Source organism: Anolis sagrei, chromosome Y (assembly GCF_037176765.1).
Source record: "Anolis sagrei isolate rAnoSag1 chromosome Y, rAnoSag1.mat, whole genome shotgun sequence".
Lineage (NCBI taxonomy): Eukaryota > Metazoa > Chordata > Lepidosauria > Squamata > Dactyloidae > Anolis > Anolis sagrei.
Genome location: NC_090035.1, coordinates 78,645,070 through 78,667,727, shown reverse-complemented (window position 1 = coordinate 78,667,727; position 22,658 = coordinate 78,645,070). Strand labels below are relative to the sequence as shown.

At 36.8% G+C, this 22,658-nt stretch overlaps 1 protein-coding gene across 3 annotated transcripts in view; it reads left to right on the top strand.

Annotated features, from left to right (window-relative positions):
- LOC132781205 (pleckstrin homology domain-containing family G member 2) overlaps positions 1-22,658 on the top strand; it is a 106,133-nt gene that overhangs the window by 3,943 nt on the left and 79,532 nt on the right. The gene's annotated exons all lie outside the window — the stretch shown is intronic.

Genomic DNA, 22,658 nt, shown 5'->3' with positions numbered 1-22,658 from the left:
AGAGGCAGCCTGGGACGACCGAACCAGATGTGGATGGGATATAGTGCAAACCAGAAAGCACGCAAGCAAAGGATTGCCAAGCATGCCATGCATAATCTTTATTTCCCTTTCGTGGCTTTGAACTAAAGAGCGTTGCCTTGAAGAAAAGGCATTTCCCAAAACAAAGATTCCTACCCCCGAGGTCTTTAATCCCCAAAATTGCTTCATTTCTGGGGCCAGAAAGGCCTTGACGTCACGTTCGGACTTAGTTTCTTTAGATACAGGCGCTTGGTTTTTTGCTATCAACTCCAGTGAGGACAAATGCACTCTGTGCATGCTCAGAGGCACTCTTGTTAGGCTGTTGTTATATTTATTATATTAACTATTATAATATTATTATTAGATATATTTATTATGTTTATTTTTATTCTATTCTAATATATATATATAATTATTATTATATTTATATCTTGCTTGTTAGGCCACAACAAAGGCTGTTGTTGTTGTTATATGTATTATATTAATTATTATAATATTATTAGATATATTTATTATATTTATTGTTATTCTATTTATATATATATATAAAAAATATTATATTATTATATTTATATACTGCTTGTTAGGCCACGACAAAGGCTGTTGTTGTTGTTATATTTATTATATTAATTATTATAATATTATTATTAAAATATTTATTATATTTATTGTTATTCTATTTATATATATATATATATATATAATATGATATTATATTATCTTTATATATTGCTTGTTAGGCCACGACAAAGGCTGTTGTTGTTGTTATATGTATTATATTAATTATTATTATAATATTATTATTAGATATATTTATTATATTTATTGTTATTCTATTCTATTATATATATATATAATTATATTATTATATTTTATATTATTATATTTATATTATATTTATATTTATATTATTATATTTATATTATATTTATATACTGCTTGTTAGGCTACAACAAAGGCTGTTGTTATATTTATTATATTAATTATTATAATATTATTATTAGATATATTTATTATATTTATTTTTATTCTATATATATAAAATATTTATATACTGCTTGTTAGGCCACAACAAAGTCTGTTGTTGTTATTATATTTATTATATTAACTATTATAATATTATTATTAGATATATTTATTGTTATTCTAGTCTAATATATATATATATATATATATATATATACTGCTTGTTAGGCCACGACAAAGGCTGTTGTTGTTATATTTATTATATTAATTATTATAATATTATTATTAGATATATATATATATATATATATATACATATAATATTATATTTATATACTGCTTGTTAGGCCACGGCAAAGGCTGTTGTTGTTATATTTATTATATTAATTATTATAATATTATTAGATATATTTATTATATTTATTGTTATTCTATTTATATATATTCTATTCTATTCTATTCTATTATTATATTTATATACTGCTTGTTAGCCCACAACAAAGGCTGTTGTTGTTATATATATTATATTAATTATTATAATATTATTATTAGATATATTTATTATATTTATTGTTATTCTATTCTAATATATATATATATATAATTATATTATTATTATATTTATATACTGCTTGTTAGGCCACGGCAAAGGCTGTTGTTGTTATATTTATTATATTAATTATTATAATATTATTAGATATATTTATTATATTTATTGTTATTCTATTTATATATATTCTATTCTATTCTATTCTATTATTATATTTATATACTGCTTGTTAGCCCACAACAAAGGCTGTTGTTGTTATATATATTATATTAATTATTATAATATTATTATTAGATATATTTATTATATTTATTGTTATTCTATTCTAATATATATATATATATAATTATATTATTATTATATTTATATACTGCTTGTTAGGCCACGGCAAAGGCTGTTGTTGTTATATTTATTATATTAATTATTATAATATTATTAGATATATTTATTATATTTATTGTTATTGTTGTTATATTTATTATATTAATTATTATAATATTATTATTAGATATATTTATTATATTTATTGTTATTATATATATATATATATATATATATATATATAATATTATTATATTTATATACTGCTTGTTAGGCCACAACAAAGGCTGTTGTTGTTGTTATATTTATTATATTAACTATTATAATATTATTATTAGATATATTTATTATATTTATTGTTTATATATATATATATATATATATATATATATATACTGCTTGTTAGGCCACGACAAAGGCTGTTGTTGTTATTATATTTATTATATTAACTATTATAATATTATTATTAGATATATTTATTATATTTATTGTTATTCTATTCTATATATATATATATATATATATATATATATATATATATATATATTTATATACTGCTTGTTAGGCCATGGCAAAGGCTGTTGTTGTTATATTTATTATATTAATTATTATAATATTATTATTAGATATATTTATTATATTTATTGTTATTCTATTCTATATATATATACATATATATATATATATATATATATAAAATATTATATAATATTATATTTATATACTGCCTGTTAGGCCACAGCAAAGGCCGTTGTTGTTGTTATATTTATTATATGAATTATTATAATATTATTATTAGATATATTTATTATATTAATTGTTATTCTATTCTCTCTCTCTCTCTCTCTATATATATATATATATTATATATAATATTATTATATTTATATTCTGCTTGTTAGCCCACAACAAAGGCTGTTGTTGTTGTTATATTTATTATATTTATTGTTATTCTATTTATATATATATTTATATATAAATTTATATATTTATATATATAATATTTATATACTGCTTGTTAGGCCACGGCAAAGTCTGTTGTGGTTATATTTATTATATTAATTATTATTATTATTATAATATTATTATTAGATATATTTATTATATTTATTGTTATTGTTGTTGTTATATTTGTTATATTAATTATTATAATATTATTATTAGATATATTTATTATATTTATTATTATTCTATATATATATATATATATATATATACATACATACATATATATACATATCTATATATAATTATATTTATATACTGCTTGTTAGGCCACGACAAAGGCTGTTGCTGTGGTTATATTTATTATATTTATTATAATATTATTATTAGATATATTTATTATATTTATTGTTATTCTATTTATTATTATTCTATTTATTATTATTATTATTATTATTATTATTATTATAATATACTGCTTTTTCCGTTGGACTCAAAGCAATGAAGAGTGATAAAAACAATATGATTTACAGGTAGTGTTTCTCAATCTGGGGGTTGGGACCCCTGGGGAGGTCGCGAGGGGTTGTCAAAGGGGGTCGCCAAAGACTATCAGAACGAACAGTATTTTCTATTGGTCATGGGGGGTCTGTGTGGGAGGTTTGGCCCAATTCTATCATTTGTGGGGTTCAGAACACTCTTAGACTGTAGGTGAACTATAAATCCCAGCAACCACAACTCCCAAATGTCAAGATCTATTTCCCCCAAACTCCACCAGTGTTCACATTTGGGCATATTGAGTATTTGTGCCAAGTTTGGTCCAGATCCCTCATTGTTTGAGTCCACAGTGCTCTCTGGATGTAGGTGAACTATAACTCCCAAACTCAAGGTCAGTGTCCACCAAACCTTTCCAGTATTTGCTGATGGTCATGGGAGTTCTGTGTGCCAAGACTGGTTCAATTCCATCATTTGTGGAGTTCTGAATGCTCTTTGATTGTAGGCGAACTATACATCCCAGCAATTCCAATGTCAAGGTCCATTTTCCCCAAACTCCACCAGTGTCCACATTTGGGCATATTGAGTATCCGTGCCAAGTTTGGTCCAGGTCCCTCATTGTGTAAGCCCACTGTGCTCTCTGGATGTAGGTGAACTACAACTCCCAAACTCAAGGTCAATGCCCACCAAACTCTTCCAGTATTTTCTGTTGGTCATGGGAGTTCTGTGTGCCAAGTTTGGTTCAATTCCATCATTTGTGGAGTTCAGAATGCTCTTTGATTGTAGGCGAACTATAAATCCATCTTCTCCTTGAAGAGACCCTATCACCTCCTTGTTTTTCCTTTTTTTATTGACAAAAAAACCCTTAAACCGGATTAACCTCTCCCTGTTGCTTTTTGGCTGCATCCCTATCCATGTTTCCTGCAACTTGTAGGCCAATGAACTTCATGGGACTTTGTCCAACCAGGGGATTGCCCTGCTGTCCTTGCAGTCAGCTTTGGTGGGATCTACACTGTGCAAGGAATTATTATTATTATGATTTGAAACACAACAAGATGAGTCCACAGCAGACACTCTGCTGGCTGTTGTATTGAATCACACGTCGGGCACTTCCCAAGTGTCTAGGACTGTGTGATGTATCAGCGAATAATGCATGCAGATCCCAGTAAGGTGGCCTTTTGCAGATGGCACATGGTAATTTTGTCAGCGCCGATTGTGTTTGAGTGCAGGCCAAGGTCTTTAGGCACTGCACCCAGTGTGCTGATCACCACTGGGACCACCTTGACTGGCTTGTGCCAGAGGCTTTCCAGTTCGATCTTTAAATCCTCGTATCGTGTCAGCAATTCCAGTTGTTTCTCTTCAATCCTTCTGTCACCTGAGATTGCATCAACGATCCATATTTTGTTTTTTAACACAATTGCGAAGTCAGGAGTATGGTGCTCCAAAACTCGTGTCAGTCTGAATTCGGATGCCCCAGAAGAGTTTCGCATGTTCATTTTCTGTAACTTTTTCTGGCTTGTAATCCCACCAGTTCTTTTTGTCGCAGGCAGATGGTGTTTGTGGCACAAGTTCAATCTGAGCAATGGTGTTGTGCCTCTGCTTGTAGTCCATCTTCACTCTGCATGATCTTCTCGCAGCAGCTGAGGATGTTCTATTGTTTCATCTGCTTCGTTATGTATTTATCATGTCATCAGCAACCATACCATTGTATTACATTTCTAACAGAACAAAACAAACACAGAGATTTAAAAAAACAAAAAACACAGATTTTACAAACTTGGTAGCTGATTAAATGTCCTTTGACGGGTATCTGGCCACTTGGAGTGCCTCTGGTGTTGCCGCAAGAAGGTCCTCCCTTGTGCATGTGGCAGGGCTCAGGTTGCATTGCAGCAGGTGGTCGGTGGTTTGCTCTTCTCCACACTCGCATGTCGAGGATTCCACTTTGTGGCCCCATTTCTTGAGGTTGGCTCTGCATCTCGTGGTGCCAGAGCGCAGTCTGTTCAGCGCCTTCCAAGTCGCCCAGTCCTCTGTGTGCCCAGGGGGGAGTCTCTCATCTGGTATCAGCCATTGATTGAGGTGCTGGGTTTGGGCCTGCCACTTTTGGACTCTCGCTTGCTGAGGTGTTCTAGAAAGTGTCTCTGTAGATCTAAGAAAACTATTTCTTGATTCAAGGCATTGGCATGCTGGCTGATACCCAAACAAGGGATGCACTGGAGATGTCTCTGCCTTGGTCCTTTCACTATTGGTTGCCACTTCCCTGCGGATGTCAGGTGGTGCAATCCCGGCTAAGCAGTGTAATTTCTCCAGTGGTGTGGGGCGCAGACACCCCGTGATAATCTGCTTCCTTGCAGAGTCTACATTTGGGATCTGCTGTCGACTTTTCAATTCTAGCACTCGGATGGCGTTTGTTCTAATGGCTTGTTCTTGGGCTGCCAGAATCAGGCCCTATGTATTATTATTATTATTATTATTATTATTATTATTATTATTATTTCTATTATTATTATGTTTATTATGTTTATGTTTATTATACCCCACAAAGGAGACTCGAAGCAGCTAGGTATCATTATTAGTATTATTATTAGTATGTATTATTATTATGTTTATGTTTATTATACCCCACAAAGGAGACTCGAAGCAGCTAGGTGTCATTATTAGTATTATTATTAGTATGTATTATTATTATGTTTATGTTTATTATACCCCACAAAGGAGACTCGAAGCAGCTAGGTATCATTATTAGTATTATTATTAGTATGTATTATTATTATGTTTATGTTTATTATACCCCACAAAGGAGACTCAAAGCAGCTAGGTATCATTATTAGTATTATTATTAGTATGTATTATTATTATGTTTATGTTTATTATACCCCACAAAGGAGACTCGAAGCAGCTAGGTATCATTATTAGTATTATTATTAGTATGTATTATTATTATGTTTATGTTTATTATACTCCACAAAGGAGACTCGAAGCAGCTAGGTGTCATTATTAGTATTATTATTAGTATGTATTATTATTATGTTTATGTTTATTATACCCCACAAAGGAGACTCGAAGCAGCTAGGTATCATTATTAGTATTATTATTAGTATGTATTATTATTATGTTTATGTTTATTATACCCCACAAAGGAGACTCGAAGCAGCTAGGTGTCATTATTAGTATTATTATTAGTATGTATTATTATTATGTTTATGTTTATTATACCCCACAAAGGAGACTCAAAGCAGCTAGGTATCATTATTAGTATTATTATTAGTATGTATTATTATTATGTTTATGTTTATTATACCCCACAAAGGAGACTCAAAGCAGCTAGGTATCATTATTAGTATTATTATTAGTATGTATTATTATTATGTTTATGTTTATTATACCCCACAAAGGAGACTCGAAGCAGCTAGGTGTCATTATTAGTATTATTATTAGTATGTATTATTATTATGTTTATGTTTATTATACCCCACAAAGGAGACTCAAAGCAGCTAGGTATCATTATTAGTATTATTATTAGTATGTATTATTATTATGTTTATGTTTATTATACCCCACAAAGGAGACTCAAAGCAGCTAGGTGTCATTATTAGTATTATTATTAGTATGTATTATTATTATGTTTATGTTTATTATACCCCACAAAGGAGACTCAAAGCAGCTAGGTATCATTATTAGTATTATTATTAGTATGTATTATTATTATGTTTATGTTTATTATACCCCACAAAGGAGACTCAAAGCAGCTAGGTATCATTATTAGTATTATTATTAGTATGTATTATTATTATGTTTATGTTTATTATACCCCACAAAGGAGACTCAAAGCAGCTAGGTATCATTATTAGTATTATTATTAGTATGTATTACTATTATGTTTATGTTTATTATACCCCACAAAGGAGACTCAAAGCAGCTAGGTATCATTATTAGTATTATTATTAGTATGTATTATTATTATGTTTATGTTTATTATACCCCACAAAGGAGACTCAAAGCAGCTAGGTATCATTATTAGTATTATTATTAGTATGTATTATTATTATGTTTATGTTTATTATACCCCACAAAGGAGACTCAAAGCAGCTAGGTATCATTATTAGTATTATTATTAGTATGTATTATTATTATGTTTATGTTTATTATACCCCACAAAGGAGACTCAAAGCAGCTAGGTGTCATTATTAGTATTATTATTAGTATGTATTATTATTATGTTTATGTTTATTATACCCCACAAAGGAGACTCAAAGCAGCTAGGTATCATTATTAGTATTATTATTAGTATGTATTATTATTATGTTTATGTTTATTATACCCCACAAAGGAGACTCAAAGCAGCTAGGTATCATTATTAGTATTATTATTAGTATGTATTATTATTATGTTTATGTTTATTATACCCCACAAAGGAGACTCAAAGCAGCTAGGTGTCATTATTAGTATTATTATTAGTATGTATTATTATTATGTTTATGTTTATTATACCCCACAAAGGAGACTCAAAGCAGCTAGGTATCATTATTAGTATTATTATTAGTATGTATTATTATTATGTTTATGTTTATTATACCCCACAAAGGAGACTCAAAGCAGCTAGGTGTCATTATTAGTATTATTATTAGTATGTATTATTATTATGTTTATGTTTATTATACCCCACAAAGGAGACTCAAAGCAGCTAGGTGTCATTATTAGTATTATTATTAGTATGTATTATTATTATGTTTATGTTTATTATACCCCACAAAGGAGACTCAAAGCAGCTAGGTATCATTATTAGTATTATTATTAGTATGTATTATTATTATGTTTATGTTTATTATACCCCACAAAGGAGACTCAAAGCAGCTAGGTGTCATTATTAGTATTATTATTAGTATGTATTATTATTATGTTTATGTTTATTATACCCCACAAAGGAGACTCAAAGCAGCTAGGTATCATTATTAGTATTATTATTAGTATGTATTATTATTATGTTTATGTTTATTATACCCCACAAAGGAGACTCAAAGCAGCTAGGTATCATTATTAGTATTATTATTAGTATGTATTATTATTATGTTTATGTTTATTATACCCCACAAAGGAGACTCAAAGCAGCTAGGTATCATTATTAGTATTATTATTAGTATGTATTATTATTATGTTTATGTTTATTATACCCCACAAAGGAGACTCAAAGCAGCTAGGTGTCATTATTAGTATTATTATTAGTATGTATTATTATTATGTTTATGTTTATTATACCCCACAAAGGAGACTCAAAGCAGCTAGGTATCATTATTAGTATTATTATTAGTATGTATTATTATTATGTTTATGTTTATTATACCCCACAAAGGAGACTCAAAGCAGCTAGGTATCATTATTAGTATTATTATTAGTATGTATTATTATTATGTTTATGTTTATTATACCCCACAAAGGAGACTCAAAGCAGCTAGGTGTCATTATTAGTATTATTATTAGTATGTATTATTATTATGTTTATGTTTATTATACCCCACAAAGGAGACTCAAAGCAGCTAGGTATCATTATTAGTATTATTATTAGTATGTATTATTATTATGTTTATGTTTATTATACCCCACAAAGGAGACTCAAAGCAGCTAGGTGTCATTATTAGTATTATTATTAGTATGTATTATTATTATGTTTATGTTTATTATACCCCACAAAGGAGACTCAAAGCAGCTAGGTATCATTATTAGTATTATTATTAGTATGTATTACTATTATGTTTATGTTTATTATACTCCACAAAGGAGACTCAAAGCTGCTAGGTATCATTATTAGTATTATTATTAGTATGTATTACTATTATGTTTATGTTTATTATACTCCACAAAGGAGACTCAAAGCAGCTAGGTATCATTATTAGTATTATTATTAGTATGTATTACTATTATGTTTATGTTTATTATACTCCACAAAGGAGACTCAAAGTAGCTAGGTATCATTATTAGTATTATTATTAGTTTGTATTACTATTATGTTTATGTTTATTATACTCCACAAAGGAGACTCGAAGCAGCTAGGTATCATTATTAGTATTATTATTAGTATGTATTATTATTATGTTTATGTTTATTATACCCCACAAAGGAGACTCAAAGCAGCTAGGTATCATTATTAGTATTATTATTAGTATGTATTATTATTATGTTTATGTTTATTATACCCCACAAAGGAGACTCAAAGCAGCTAGGTGTCATTATTAGTATTATTATTAGTATGTATTATTATTATGTTTATGTTTATTATACCCCACAAAGGAGACTCAAAGCAGCTAGGTATCATTATTAGTATTATTATTAGTATGTATTATTATTATGTTTATGTTTATTATACCCCACAAAGGAGACTCAAAGCAGCTAGGTATCATTATTAGTATTATTATTAGTATGTATTATTATTATGTTTATGTTTATTATACCCCACAAAGGAGACTCAAAGCAGCTAGGTGTCATTATTAGTATTATTATTAGTATGTATTATTATTATGTTTATGTTTATTATACCCCACAAAGGAGACTCAAAGCAGCTAGGTATCATTATTAGTATTATTATTAGTATGTATTACTATTATGTTTATGTTTATTATACTCCACAAAGGAGACTCAAAGCTGCTAGGTATCATTATTAGTATTATTATTAGTATGTATTATTATTATGTTTATGTTTATTATACCCCACAAAGGAGACTCAAAGCAGCTAGGTATCATTATTAGTATTATTATTAGTATGTATTACTATTATGTTTATGTTTATTATACTCCACAAAGGAGACTCAAAGCTGCTAGGTATCATTATTAGTATTATTATTAGTATGTATTACTATTATGTTTATGTTTATTATACTCCACAAAGGAGACTCAAAGCAGCTAGGTATCATTATTAGTATTATTATTAGTATGTATTACTATTATGTTTATGTTTATTATACTCCACAAAGGAGACTCAAAGTAGCTAGGTATCATTATTAGTATTATTATTAGTTTGTATTACTATTATGTTTATGTTTATTATACTCCACAAAGGAGACTCGAAGCAGCTAGGTATCATTATTAGTATTATTATTATTAGTATTATTATTATTATGTTTATGTTTATTATACCCCACAAAGGAGACTCGAAGCAGCTAGGTATCATTATTAGTATTATTATTAGTATGTATTATTATTATGTTTATGTTTATTATACCCCACAAAGGAGACTCAAAGCAGCTAGGTATCATTATTAGTATTATTATTAGTATGTATTATTATTATGTTTATGTTTATTATACCCCACAAAGGAGACTCGAAGCAGCTAGGTGTCATTATTAGTATTATTATTAGTATGTATTATTATTATGTTTATGTTTATTATACCCCACAAAGGAGACTCGAAGCAGCTAGGTATCATTATTAGTATTATTATTAGTATGTATTATTATTATGTTTATGTTTATTATACTCCACAAAGGAGACTCAAAGTAGCTAGGTATCATTATTAGTATTATTATTAGTATGTATTACTATTATGTTTATGTTTATTATACCCCACAAAGGAGACTCGAAGGAGCTAGGTATCATTATTAGTATTATTATTAGTATGTATTACTATTATGTTTATGTTTATTATACTCCACAAAGGAGACTCAAAGTAGCTAGGTATCATTATTAGTATTATTATTAGTATGTATTACTATTATGTTTATGTTTATTATACCCCACAAAGGAGACCCGAAGCAGCTAGGTATCGTTGTTGTTGTTGTTGTTGTTTATTTTACCCCACAGACGAGACTCGAAGCAGCTTGGTATCATTATTAGTATTATTATTAGTTTGTATTATTATTATGTTTATGTTTATTATACCGCACAAAGGAGACTCCAAGCAGCCAGGTGTCATTATTAGTCATACTGTCGTCGACTTTTCAATTCCGGCCTATTATTATTATTATTATTATTATTATTGGATTATGTTTATTTATATTCTGCTTTTTCTTTCCATAAGGAGACTCTTGTCCCCACTTGAACCCAATGGGAGTTGTTGTTTGCACACTTGGGCAGAAAAGGCAAGACATCGAGAAACTACAACTCTCATGGTTGCATAACATTGAGTGAAAGTGGGATCAAACTGCATTAACTCTACAGTGTAGATGCACTCTTAATGTTATCCACAGTGAAGGTGGTCAATTAAAGTGTGCCGCTTGGCGCAAGCACTCTGCTCATGGGCAGAAGCTAAAACTCAAATTCCTTAAGGAACTATTTGGATGAGGTGTCATTGCCTTATCTTTCAGTTTCCCTAGTGATGCTGTGTCAGTTTTAAATGTTGCTTGTATCTGACTCTTTGCACATGGGCAGAGGCTAGGAAACAGTCCAATAACAATTTGGATGTTAATATGAGCCTGAAGTGTTGTTTCTGGAGAGCTTTCCCTGTTGATTCAGGAATGTTTATGCGAGGAAAGTCCCTAAAGATCAAAGCTTTGTGGAATGGCTTGATGACATCATTACTCTGGTTGGAACTTCTGAAGAGAAAGAGAGAAGGGGGGAGGGAGGAAGGAAGGAAGGAAGGAGAGGAAGGAAGGGAGGGAAGGAAGGAGGAGAGAAAGGAAGGAAGGAGAGGAAAGAGGAAAGAAGGATGGAAGGAAGGAAGGGGAGGAAGGAGAGGAAGGGAGGGAGGAGAGGAAGGAAGGATAGGAAGGAATGGAGGGAGGGAGGGAGGAGAGACAGGAAGGAAGGAAGGAGAGGAAAGAGAGGAAGGAAGGAAGGATGGAAAGGAGGAAGGAGGAAAAAGAAAGGGAGGGAGGGAGGAGAGAAAGGAAGGAAGGAAGGAAGGAAGGAAGGAAGGAAGGAAGGAGAGGAAAGAGAGAAGGAAGGATAGAAGGAAGGAGGAAAAAGGAAGGAAGGAAGGAAGGAAGGAGAGGAAGGATCTAGATTCTAGATCGCCAGATGGTTTTGGGGTGTCGAAAAAGAGGAAGGAAGGAAGGAAGGAGATGAAGGAAGGAAGGAAAGAGAGGAAGGAAGAAAGGAAGAAGAGAAAGGAAGGAAGGAAGGAAGGAGAGAAAAAGGAAGGGAAGGAGAGAGAGAGAAAGGAAAGAAGGAGCGAAAGAGAGGGGGAAGGAAAGAAGGATAGAGAGAGAAAGAGAAAGAAAAGAAAGAGAAAGAAAAGAAAGAAGGAGAGAAAGAAAGGAAAGAGAGAGAGGAAAGAAGGGAAGGAGTGAAAGGGGGAAGGAGAGAGAGAGAAAGAAGGAAGTAAGGAGAGGCAGGAAGGAAGGAAAGAAAGAAAAGAAAGGAGAGAAGGAAAGGAGATAAATAGAGAGGGGGAAGGAAAGAAGGAGATAGGAAAAGGAAAGAAAGAAAAGAAGGAGATAGAAAAAGAAAAAGAGAGAGGAAGGAAGGGAAGGAGAGAAAGAAAGGAAAGGAGAGAAAGAGAGGAGGGAAGGAAATAAGGAGAGAGAGAGAGAAGAAAATAAGGAGAGAAAGAGAGAGAGAGGAAGGAAGGAAGGAAAGAAGAAGAAAGAGAAAAAGAAAGAAAGAACGAGCACACACAAATCCAATGTCTGGAGCCTTTTCAAACAATGGGAAAGGAATGCAGTGGCACGGGGAGGGCATTGTCTTGTGTGCCTTTGCAGAGGAGGCGATTTGCAAAGGAAGGAGGAGAGGAATTGCAGTGGTGGAAAGGGTGGAGCGAAACCTGGAATTTCATAAACATGGGGCCATGATCCTTTTCCCCTTTTACACTCAACTAGAATCACATTGGCCCTTTTTGCAGCCGAATCACGCTCTTGACTCATGTCGCTTCTCATCCCCAGACATCTGCAAAGTATTTTCTTTCCCTGCTCGTATGCAATTGGGAAGCCGGCTCTTGCAACATCAAAGGACCTATAGTTTATTTTAGGGCGGGGGGGGGGGGGTGGTGTTTTGGGGGCTTTTTTCAGACTGCTCCTGAAAGGCCCATTGTTTTGGGGAGAGGAGGAAGGAGGAGGGCAGGAGGCCAAAGGCTGGAGGATGAGTGATGAGAGCGGCATGCCTGGAGGCCGCACACAACCCAAAGTCTGGGGATCGAAACACCTCTAATGACCAATTTATGGGCCACAGACCCACAAAACAGAGGCAAAAAAGGTAGACATTCAGAGCAACTTGACCCAATGGCTTTGGGGTGTCGAAATGGGGGCACCCCATAAGTATTCTGCACGAATAAGATTCTAGATCAGTGGTTCTCAACCTTCCTAACCCCTTAATACAGTTCTTCATGTTGCGGTGACCCCCAACCATCACATTATTTTTGTTGCTACTTCACAACTGCCATTTTGCTCCTGTTGTCCCGTGATATGAGATTAGGACTCTGACTGGAGGGAGTTAAGGAAACGTTAATGGAGTGTTTCTCAGTCTTCCTAATGTCGTGACCCCTTAATACAGTTCCTCATGTTCTGGTGACCCCCAATCATCACATTATTTTCGTTGCTACTTCACAACTGCCATTTTGCGACTGTTGTCCCATGATATGAGATTAGGTCTCTGACTGGAGGGAGCTAAGGAAAACTTAATGCAGTGGTTCTCAACCTTCCTAATGCCGCGACCCCTTAATAGAGTTCCTCATGTTGTGTTGACCCACAAACATAACATTATTTGTGTTGCTACTTTTGTTACTGTTATGAATCGGAATGTAAACATCTAATCTGCAGGATGTATTTTCATTCACTGGGCCAAATTTGGCACAAATACCCAATACACCCAAATTTCAATACTGGTGGGGTTGGCGAGGATATTAATATTGTCATTTGGCAGTTGTAGTTGCCGGGATTTATAGTTCACCTACAATCAAAGAGTATTCTGAACTCCACCAACGATGGAATTGAACCAGTCTTGGCACACAGAACTCCCCTGACCAACAGAAGATACTGGAATGGTTTGTTGGGCGTTGACCTTGAGTTTGGGAGTTGTAGTTCACCTACATCCCAAGAGCACCACAGTGATCTCGGGATGTAGGTGAACCACAGCTCCCAAACTCAAACAATGATGGATCTGGAGCAAACTTGGCACAGATACTCAACATGCCCAAATGTGGACACTGGTGGAGTTTGGGGGAAATAGACCTTGACATTTGGGAGTTGTAGTTGCTGGGATTTATAGTTCACCTACAATCAAACAGCATTCTGAACTCCACCAACGATGGAATTTAACCAAGCTTGGCACACAGAACTCCCATGAACAAGAGAAAATACTGGAAGGGTTTGATGGGAGTTGACCTTGAGTTTGGAAGTTGTAGTTCAATTACATCCAGAGAGCACTGTGGACTCAAACAATGATGGGTCTGGACGAAACTTGGCACAAATACTCAGCATGCCCAAATGTGAACACTGGTCGAGTTTGGGGAAAATAGACCTTGCCCTCTGGGAGTTGTGGTTGCTGGGATGTATAGTTCACCTAGAGTCAAAAAGCATCCTGAACCCCACCTACAATAGAATTGGCCCAAACTTCCCACATAGAACCCCCATGACCAACAGAAAATACTGTGTTTTCTGATAGTCTTTGGTGACCCCACTGACACTCCCTCGCTACTCTCTCAGGAGTCCCAAACTTGGCACAGAACTCCTGTGACCAAGAGAAAATACTGGAAGGGTTTGGCATTGACCTTGAGTTTTGGACTCGTAGTTCACCTACATCCAGAGAGCACTGTGGACTCCAACAATGACGGATCTGGACCAAACTTGGCACGGATACTCAACATGCCCAAATGTGGACACTGGTGGAGTCTGGGGAAAATAGACCTTGACATTTGGGAGTTGTAGTTGCTGGGATTTATAGTTCACCTATAATCAAAGAGCATTCTGAACCTAACCAATGATAGAATTGGGCCAAACATGGCACACAGATCCCAAGAGCACTGTGGACTCCAACAATAATGGATCTGGACCAAACTTGGCACGAATACTCAACATGCCCAAATATGAATACTGGTGGAGTCTGTGGAAAATAGACCTTGACATTTGGGAGTTGTAGTTGCTGGGATTTATAGTTCACCTACAATCAAAGAGCACTCTGAACTCCACCAATGATAGAATTGAAGATGGATGGCCATCTATCAGGAGGGCTTCCATTGTGTCCTCTTGTGTGGCTAAATGGGGCTAGACTAGATGGTCTTTGGTTATCTTTTCTAACTTTAGTAGAATATAGACTTTAAGGATCCCTTCTAAGTATAGTAGAATATAGACTAATAGAATATAGACTGCTTGGGAATCTCTGGAAGTTTTTATATGGAGCTGGATGGCCAACTGTCAGGAGGGCTTGTATTGTGTCCTCTTGCATAGCAAAACTGGGTTAGACTAGATGGCCTTTGGGTATCCCTTCTAACTAGTAGATTTCCTGGAAGTCAGGTTGAGTCTCCATCTCTAGAGGCTATTATATGAATCTGGATGGCCATCTGTCAGGAGGGCTTGTATTGTGCCCTCTTGCATAGCAAAACTGGGTTAGACTAGATGGCCTTTGGGTATCCCTTCTAACTATAGTAGATTGCCTGGTGGAGTCTCCTTCTCTGAAAGTATTTATGTGAAGATGGATGGCCATCTCTCAGGAGGGCTTGCATCGTGTCCCCCTACATGGCAAAATGCGGTCGGATTGGATGACCTTTGAGTATCCCTTCTAAGTATAGTACAATATAGACTTTGAGGCTCCCTTCCCATTTTAGTGGAATGTAAATTGCCTGGGAGTCTGGTGGAGTCTCCTTCTCTGGAGGTTTTGATGTGAACATGGATGGCCATCTGTCAGGAGGGCTTGCATCGTGTCCTCCATCATGGCAAAATGGGGTTGGGCTGGAAGGCCTTTGGGTATCCCTTCTAAATATAGTAGAACTTTGAGGTTCCCTTCCCATTCTAGTGGAATATAAATTGCTTGGGAGTCTAGTGGAGTCTCCTCTGAAGGTTTTGATGTGAACATGGATGGCCATCTGTCAGGAGGGCTTGCATCGTGTCCTCCTACATGGCAAAATGGGGTCGGACTGGATGGCCTTTGGGTATCCCTTCTAAATATAGTGGAATATAGATTTTGAGGCTTCCTTCCCATTCTAGTGGAATACAAATTGCCTGGGAGTCTGGTGGTGTCTCCTTCTCTGGATGGCCATCTATTGGGTGGGCTTGGATGGTGTCTTCCTACACGATAGAATGGATGAATGGTGCTAAGCTGCTGGAATACAGCGAAAGGTTGCAATACCCAGGAGAGGAAACTTCCTTCCCCTCCTCCCGTGTGTTCCTAATGGGACTGAAAGGAGTCCTCTGCACAAACCCAGCGAGTGAGCAAGCGAGCGGCACGTCAGCCCGTCTCTGCAGGGCTGCAAAGGACTAATGTTTACCTCTGGCGCCCACACTGGAGCCTTTTCCCAGATGCCGAGCGGCTTGGGACAAGAGGCCGGATTAAGCCCACAGTGGGCAAAATGCCCAGAAGAAGGAGGAAAAGGAGACGCTGCGTACATAAAGACAACCCAGAACTGCCCAGACTGCATTTTTTGGAAAGATGAGAAAAATCCCAAGGGAAACGGCCGAGTCTGACTCAGAGCATGAGATGCCGTCTTCCAGCCCTTATCTGTAGTCGTGGAAAAAGGTGGTCATCGGGGAAGAGGAATTAAATAATAATAATAAATAAATAATCCCAAGTGTAGACTGCAAGGAAGCAGATGAAACCACAGATCACATCCTCAGCTGCTGCAAGAAGATCGCGCAGAGTGCAGATGGACTACAAGCAGAGGCACAACACCATTGCTCAGATTGAACTTGTGCCACAAATACCATCTGCCTGTGACAAAGAACTCGTGGGAACACAGTTACAGAGAATGATAATAATACTAATAATGATACCTAGCTGCTTCAAGTCTCCTCTGTGGGGTAAAATAAACATAACAACAACAACAACAACACGGAGGGCCTGATTCTGGCAGCCCGAGAACAAGCCATTAGAACAAACGCCATCCGAGCCAGAATTGAAAAGTCGGCGACAGATCCCAAATGTAGACTCTGCGAGGAAGCAGATGAAACAATAGATCACATCCTCAGCTGCTGCGAGAAGATTGCGCAGACGTAGACAGACTCCAAGCAGAGGCACAACACCGTTGCTCAGATTGAACTTGTGCCACAAACACCATCTGCCTGCGACAAAGAACTGGTGGGACCATAGTTACAGAGAATGATAATAATACTAATAATGACACCTAGCTGCTTCGAGTCTCTTCTGTGGGGTAAAATAAACATAATAATAATCAACATAATAATAATAATAATAATAATAATAATAATAATAATATGGAGGACCTGATTCTGGCAGCCCGAGAACAAGCCATTAGAACAAATGCCATCCGAGCCAGAATTGAAAAGTCAACTACAGATCCCAAATGTAGACTCTGCAAGGAAGCAGAGGAAACAATAGATCACATCCTCACCTGCTGCGAGAAGATTGCGCAGAGTGCAAACAGACTACAAGCAGAGGCACAACACCATTGCTCAGACTGAACTTGTGCCACAAACACCATCTGCCTGCGACAAAGAACTGGTGGGACCACAGTTACAGAGAATGATAATAATACTAATAATGACACCTAGCTGCTTTGAGTCTCCTCTGTGGGGTAAAATAAACATCATAATAATAATAAACATAATAATAATAATAAACATAATAATAATAATACGGAGGGCCTGATTCTGAACAAGCCATTAGAACAAACGCCATCCGAGCCAGAACTGAAAAGTGGTCGACAGATCCCAAATGTAGACTCTGCAAGGAAGCAGAGGAAACAATAGATCACATCCTCAGCTGCTGCAAGAAGATTGCGCAGAGTGCAGACGGACTACAAGCAGAGGTGCAACACCGTTGCTCAGATTGAACTTGTGCCACAAACACCATCTGCCTGCGACAAAGAACTGGTGGGACCACAGTTCCAGAGAAGGATAATAATACTAATAATGACACCTAGCTGCTTCGAGTCTCCTCTATGGCGTAAAATAAACATAACAACAACAACAACAACACGGAGGGCCTGATTCTGGCAGCCCGAGAACAAGCCATTAGAACAAACACCATCCGAGCCAGAATTGAAAAGTCGACGACAGATCCCAAATGTAGACTCTGCAAGAAAGCAGCTGCTGCGAGAAGATTGTGCAGAGTGCAGACGAACTACAAGCAGAGGCACAACACCATTGCTCAGATTGAACTTGTGCCACAAACACCATTTAATAATAATAATAATAATAATAATAATAATAACAATAATAATAATAACAACAACAACAACAATAATAATACTAATACGGAGGGCCTGATTCTGGCAGCCCGAGAACAAGCCATTAGAACAAACGCCATCCGAGCCAAAATTGAAAAGTCGACAACAGATCCCAAATGTAGACTCTGCAAGAAAGCAGATGAAACCATAGATCCCATCCACAGCTGCTGCAAGAAGATTGAGCAGATGCAGACAGACTCCAAGCAGAGGCACAACACTGTTACTGAGATGATTCATTGGAACTTGTGCCACAAGCAGAAGCACAACACCATTGCTCAGATTGAACTTGTGCCACAAACACCATCTGTCTGCGACAAAGAACTGGTGGGACCATAGTTACAGAGAATGATAGTAATACTAATAATGACACCTAGCTGCTTCGCGTCTCCTCTGTGGGGTAAAATAAAAATAATAGTAATAATAATAATAATAATAATAATAATAATAATAATACGGAGGGCCTGATTCTGGCAGCCCAAGAACAAGCCATTAGAACAAACGCCATCTGAGCCAGAATTGAAAAGTCGACGACAGATCCCAAATGTAGACTCTGCAAGAAAGCAGAGGAAACAATAGATCACATCCTCAGCTGCTGCAAGAAGATCATGCAGAGTGCAGACAGACTACAAGCAGAGGTGCAACACCATTGCTCAGATTGAACTTGTGCCACAAACACCATCTGCCTGCCACAAAGAACTGGTGGGACCACAGTTACAGAGAATGAGAATAATACTAATAATGACACCTAGCTGCTTCGAGTTTCCTCTGTGGAGTAAAATAAACATAATAAACATAATAATAATAATAATAATAATAATAATAATAGTAATAATAGTAATAATACGGAGGGCCTGATTCTGGCAGCCCAAGAACAAGCCATTATAACAAACGCCATCTGAGCCAGAATTGAAAAGTCGACGACAGATCCCAAATGTAGACTCTGCAAGGAAGCAGATGAAACAATAGATCACATCCTCAGCTGCTGCGAGAAGATTGCGCAGACGCAGACAGACTACAAGCAGAGGCACAACACCGTTGCTCAGATTGAACTTGTGCCACAAACACCATCTGCCTGACACAAAGAATTGTTGGGACCACAGTTACAGAGAATGAACACGCCAAACTCCTCTGGGACTGTGTTTTCTGATGGTCTTTGGCGATCCCTCTGACACCCACTCATGACCACCTCAGGGATCCTGATCCCCATGTTGAGAAACCCTGATCTATGTGACAATTAGATTTTGCAAAATGTGGCTTGTTGTGGAAACAAGGGTTGGTGGAAAAGCTTCATTGGAGACTACTGTTCCTCATGATAATAACTCTTCCAGGAGTGAGTTTCCCTTCCGAGAGAAGATTCCTCTCATTTACTGTTGTCTCACCCCCGTTCTTAACTATGAGTCATATGTAAGTCAGATGTTTGTAATGCTTGGAACTGCTTGTATGCATCTTTTATTCTTTCTTGGCGAATTTGGACCCTTGACTCACGCTTGGCATTGAAACCTGAGGGCTTAGGCCTTGAGATTTGGCCACCTTAGGTACTGTATTCGGCGCGAAGGGGAAATGCCTTCTTCTGCTTCCAGGACTCGATGCCCGACTCCAAAGAGTTCTTTCCCTTCTGAGACGTGGGTTTGGCAAAGCCTTATCGGGAGACCAGCTGCCACGGCTGCCTCCTCCGTTCCGGAATGTCACATTCGCCCGACAAACGCCAGATTGGGTTTTGTTGGGATTTTTTTTTCCTTCCAAAATCTAACTCCCGGCGTGTTTTCCACGCTTCTCCTTCTTCTTCACACTGTGTTCCTCCTCCTCTTCCTCCTTCCCAGCTGCTTTCAAAGAAACTGTCCTCTTTGATTTCCTTTTAATGGCATTCAAATGTCAGGAGAAAGAACTACCGGAGAATTGGCCGGAGAGAACCCCAAAATTAGGAACAGTCTGCCATAGCATCTTACTTACTTACTTACTTACTTACTTACTTACGCGATCCCTTGTTGTCCAAGTTTGATGGCTGTGCCGTCGCACCTGGGGGCTATAACTCTTAGTGAAAGAGGCATGAACGTGACATCTTTCCCCCAGGAGATTGCTTCTTGCCCTCCTTTAGGAAACTGGAACTCCCAAGGACCAAAACACTATAGATAACTCAAAATAGGTTTAATTGTTCACAAAGAGTTATCACTTTAAGGCAATAAAGTGATACCTTGGGAAGTCTGACTTGGCCACGGTAGTCCACGCTCTGGTTACATCCCGCATTGATTACTGCAACATGCTCTACATGGGGTTGCCCTTGAAGACTGTCCGGAAGCTTCAGATGGTCCAGCGTTCGGCAGCCAGGTTGCTAACGGGAGCGGCACTCAGGGATCATACCACTCCTCTGTTGAGCCAGCTCCACTGGCTGCCAATCTGCTACCGGGCACAATTCAAGGTACTGGCTTTAGCCTATAAAGCCCTAAACGGTTCTTGCCCCACTTACCTCTCCGAACGCATCTCCACCTATGAACCGACTAGGACATTAAGATCGTCTGGGGAGGCCCTGCTCTCGGTCCCGCCCGCATCGCAGGCGCGGTTGGCGGGGACGAGAGACAGGGCCTTCTCGGTGGTGGCCCCCCGGCTGTGGAACGCCCTACCTGCGGACATCAGATAGGCCCCCTCACTGCTGGCATTCCGGAGGAAGGTCAAGACCTGGCTTTATGAACAAGCGTTTGGCTAATTGTGCAATGAAACACAGTAAGATGGTACAATCGAACACAGGAATTGGTATAAAGGATTATGATTGCGGATTCTGATTTTGATTTGTTTGCTGAGGCGCACGTTTATGTTAATGATTGCTTGATTTGATATGTTTTGTATAATGTGTTTTAACTGCTTTTTGATGTTGTTGTGTTAACCTTTACTATGTAAACCGCCTTGAGTCGCCTTTTTTGGCTGAGAAAAGCGGTATAGAAGTAAAGCAAATAAATAAATACATCCAGAGAACACCGTGGACTCGGGCAATGACGGATCTGGATCAAACTTGGCACAAATATTCAATATGCCCAAATGTGAACATTAGTAGAGTTTGGAGAAAATAGACCTTGCCATTTGAGAGTTGTAGTTGCTGGGATTTATAGTTCACCCACAATAAAATAGCATTCTGAACCCCACCAACGATAGAATTGGACCAAATTTTCCACACAGAACCCCCATGACCAACAGAAAATACTATGTTTTCTGATGGTCTTTGGCGACCCCTCCGACACCCCATTGAGACCCCCATAGGGGTCCCGACCCCCAGGTTGAGAAACACTGCTGTAGATAACTCAAAATAGTTTTTATTGTTCACAAAAAAGGAGACGCTGCGTACATAAAGACAACCCAGAACTGCCCAGACTGCATTTTTTGGAAATATGAGAAAAATCCCAAGGGAAACAGCCGAGTCTGACTCAGAGCATGAGATGCCGTCTTCCAGGCCTTATCTGTAGTCGTGGAAAAAGGTGGTCATCGGGGAAGAGGAATTAAATAATAATAAATAATCCCAAATGTAGAGTCTGCAAGTAAGCAGATGAAACCATAGATCCCATCCTCAGCTGCTGCGAGAAGATCGCGCAGAGTGCAGACAGACTACAAGCAGAGGCACAACACCGTTGCTCAGCAATAAGCTGGAGGTTTCAAAGGGATAAAGGAAATATACGAGGGGTATTTTTAAAGTAAGGTCCGTTTTGTTGTAGACACTAGTAGTTCGCGCACATACCGCAATGAGCACATGTGTCGTGTACCGGCATGCCTCGGGAACAACTGTGCTCAGTATCCGCTCTGTAGCTCACCTGTACGGTTCTGTTCTGTGCTTTAAAAATGTTTAAGACTATCAACTCACCCGCCGCATGTGAGGTTCGCTCAGTGATACGGTTTTTGTCAGCAAGGAACCTGCCTGCTGGTTTGTATGTAGATGGTTTGTATGTTGTGTTTCCTCATCAGCTTCCCTCTGCGGTCAGGGGTTCCCTTGATGTCTGGCAAGAACCCTTTTCCTCTGGGTGGATCTTCGTCTTGACTCTCGTGGCTTCTTCTCGGTTGTCGTGCCGCTCTTCTGATTTCTGAGGGGGAGTATCCATTGATACTCCCCATTTCTAATGTTATACC